Genomic DNA, 4,077 nt, shown 5'->3' with positions numbered 1-4,077 from the left:
GATATATATTCTGATATAAAAACCCTGAGAACCACAGAAAAAAAAAGAATCAGGTAACAGTGCAATGACTTATTACAGCAACTCCCATTATGTTAAAAATATTCTCCTGCCCTTTCCTTTTCAGACATAGGTTTGCTGATTTTTAGTTTTAATGCATTTTATCGAAGTAACTAATTTCAGTAGTTATTCTTGTAATTTCAGTAATTTTGTATTTAGTAATGTCTGCCTTGCATGTGTAATTCTTTTTACCAAGAAATGTTTTCTTCCTACTATATGAACTTGAAAATATATATGTACTGTAATGTCATTAATTTCTGTTTCATTCACACCAGATTATTAAAAGAGCATTATCATCCAAGAGCAGCATCTCAGGTCCACCACTATTAATAGTGTAATTAATAATAATAATGATAGAAACAACTATATAATATACTACATATATTATATATATACACACACACCCTATAATATATATAATATATTATTAGTGTTATTATATAACTGGTCTGCCTGGGAATTCTTTCTAAGCCTGCTGCCGTGCCTGAAACTGTTTTTCACCTCTTGTTGGATGGGCACAGCTATTGAGAGTCCCACTACTGGTCAAAACAGTCACACAAATTGCACTTTTCCAAGAACATGTAGAGCATTCAGCACTTGCTCTGCAATGGCTGCTCCTGCAAGTGTAAGGATTACATAATGAAAATGAGCCATGGGTACTGTGCATTCAGTAAGTTATTGTAAAAGCAGAGAAAGCAGGTGATACTTGAGGAAAAAATAAATTAAGGTCCCTCTCACAGCAATGAACTCAACTGCAAGGCATGAATACACAAATATTCAAGTTAAGGCAAGTGAAAACTTTCAAAACTCAGACAACTCTTGATGGAATACAAAATCAAGCTGACAAAGGTACTTGACTGAGTGATTCAATGCATTATTCACAACAAAACTACGGCAGTAGCTAATTTTTAATTTGATCCTTATCAAACACAGGCTGGTTGCACTGACCTGACAACAAAGATTAAAACAAGTTTGAAAGTTTTGGTGTGTGATTTACAATACCAGATTTTTTATAAAAACAAAACAAAACAAAACAAAACAAAACAAAAAAAAAAACCCCAAAAAAAAAGAAACCAAAAAAAAAAAAAAACAAACCAAAAAAACCCCAAAACAAACAAAAACATTCACTCGTGTCATGGAACATCCTTTAACAGGAAGCATGTTTTTGTGGTCAACACCAAAAAAGCCCAGGCAAAACACAGAATTCCATATCACTTTGTATTAAAACAGCCAACATAATCTTGGAAAAACAACTTACCTTTCTCCTTTACCTTCTATGATGTACTTCCCTATTTTTCACACAGCTACATTTGCTCACACATGTAAAATAACAAGACAGCTGAAAATCACTTTCTCAACACTAAGTATTTTATTTTTTCCTGTAACCTTAAAGCTCCATCTCCTTTTAATCCAGTACATGAGAACCCCCTGTGTTAGCTCAGAAGTAGCTGTTGAGTGTTTTTGGACCTGTTATTCCTCCGTGTATTCCCAATTTAGCTGACAGGCCATAGTCTGGCCAGCAGAATCAGCTGGCTGGAGTATCCAAAGCTTTGACAGAATTCTGCACAGTGAGATGATAAATCAAACCAATTGGCCCCTTTTCCTTTTAGGAACTTGAAATCCATTCACCATTAGTTTTATAACATTTTTTCCTGAACTATGTAACTATGGATGGAACAAAGCCATAAAGTCAAAGGTAAATTACTCCCAAGATTCAGGATTTCAGAATATGAGTTCATGATAGTTTACAAATAGAAGAGTTGAAGTTAAAATCCACATCAGGAAATTAATCAAGTTTGAAGCTAGTTTACTCTTGCTTTTAAGTCTGTTAACAACTTTTCATGGGATACAGCATGTTGTCATTTACTACTTGTTCCTAACAGTAGGAAATAAACAAAATAGTTTTTTTTCTTTTTAAAAATTTGCTCAAAATTATTAAATGTAATTGCAAACTAAACACACAGAGCTCTGTGTTGCGGAGTGAACACTATTCAGTGAAATTCCTTACTTTCATCTGCAAAGTTTACTATTATGAAAAAAAGGGGATACTTCTACAAATATCCTTAAGAATTGTTACAAAAATTCTCATTTGCACAGGTTTATACTTACAGAAATCCTGCAGAAATCTCCCACTTGAAAAACACCCCCTGAAAAACTTCCCTCATGCTGCATGGAGGGGGGTAAACATCAAAAGCAACTTATAAACTTCATTAGACAGAGATACAGAATCACATCTGTGCTAAGTGTCTCTGCTGGAATATTTGCATGCTTGTGCTCTCCTAAAAAGCTGGCCAAAATTGACAATCAGACTCAAGTTATTCCAGATTGCTGATTTCTCAACTACCCTCTGCAATCCTCCTGCATTCAGGCCTCTCCAGATATTTCTATTTCTCTGGCACTCTCCTGATTGCTTTCTCATCCTTCCAGACCCTGTTCTTTCCTTTGCCCTCTTCTGCCACTCCTCAATATCTTGCCAAATTGAGCAGGGGTCTAAAAAGGGGAGTGGTATTATAATTTCTGAAAGCCTTTTGTTAAAGGAGAACACTCTGGAAAGAGTACGAGCAGTTATTGAGGCTGTTTTGTTCCTTATTTTGGACCAAGATGTTCCACCAAGCTGTAACTGCTGTTCAATCAGACCACACACGCCCCCATCCCTTCACAAACATTTAGGGGCAATCTTGAGAGAGGCAGCTGGGTGAAAGCTATCAGACTTTGTTCAACAGAAATGTGTGTGGAATTTTATATCCATGGTTTTTCTCATCATTTTCCCATCATTTTTCTCATCTCAGAGCCATGCTGTTCTGAGCAATGCCGTGATGAAAAACTGAGGCCAGGAACAGAGAATTAACTTCTCATCAAAAGCAGCCCCAAATGCAGGTTTTTTTTCCCAGAATTTTAAAGAATCTCAGTTTAAGGATCTCACAAATCTTTATGTAATGCAAACTCAAAGAGCTTGGCTGGTTTTTTTTTTTTTTATGTGGAACACAGTTTAAAAATGGTAGTATAATATTTAAACATATAGTAGTTTTTACGATTTCTTCTGACACATTGGAGCAACCTCAGCAGAAATGGCTTCTGCAGCTGCACCTACAAGTTACCCCCTGCCATGATGTGGCAGTTGGGAGTTGTAACAAAAGTTACATGTCCCGTGCGTCTCTGCTTTTCTAAGTTGATCTGTGTACAAATTTAATGCCCCTGTTGAGCTTTCTCTCTTATTATTGGCCACAACACAACTCTGGGGGTGGTAAAAAAGCTGAACTGTCTCCATAATATGATTCAGAATTTATCCATGTAACTCAGAGCCTGAGCAAGGCCTCCAGAAAATGCAGAAAGCAATTTCCAACTTTCTGGCCTCCCAGATCACAGTCCAGACATTTTTCCTTCCCTTGGCCTCTCGGGGAAGAAGCTGAGCTTGTGGTGTTCATGTGAGGATGTGACTTTGCAACACACAAGCAAATAATGCTCTCCAAAGGGAAAGAACTAATAGGTAGCTGCAAAGCTAAATAATTTTAATTCTTCTGGGAGCTGTCAGAAATACATCACGAGATGTTCATAAGCCAGAGAAAAAACATTGCACTTGACCACATTGTCTTCCTCTACTCCTCTCACCTCTTAAAAAGTGAATGCCAGGGACAGGGAAGGCATAAAGAAAAGGGTTGTTCCTCTTCAGTTTTAATTTTAAGCCATGCCAGGGCACCTAAACCTACTGATGACTTCATGTCCTCCTCCTCTGCATCGTGGATGCTGCTAGCAGTGGATAAAACAGCAGCATTCAATTTATTATCTACTGCAAACTGAAATTACAGTGAATGCAAAGATGCCTTTAATGCATAATGACGAGAAAACCTCTTTGTATCCTCTTTTTGGTTTAACAGGGAAAGAAGAAGTCTCAATGAGGGACATCAAGATTAAGAGCTGGATCATGTTGTAGTATGTGACAAACCTGCAAACTGACCATGCAAATACAACTTCAATACAGGTGTTCATTATCTGTAATAAAAACCAAGCCTTTAAAATAGA

The sequence above is a fragment of the Zonotrichia leucophrys genome, chromosome Z (assembly GCF_028769735.1).
Source record: "Zonotrichia leucophrys gambelii isolate GWCS_2022_RI chromosome Z, RI_Zleu_2.0, whole genome shotgun sequence".
Taxonomy (NCBI): Eukaryota; Metazoa; Chordata; class Aves; order Passeriformes; family Passerellidae; genus Zonotrichia; species Zonotrichia leucophrys.
The sequence above is the reverse complement of the archived record's forward strand: the minus strand, read 5'-3'. Positions refer to the sequence as shown.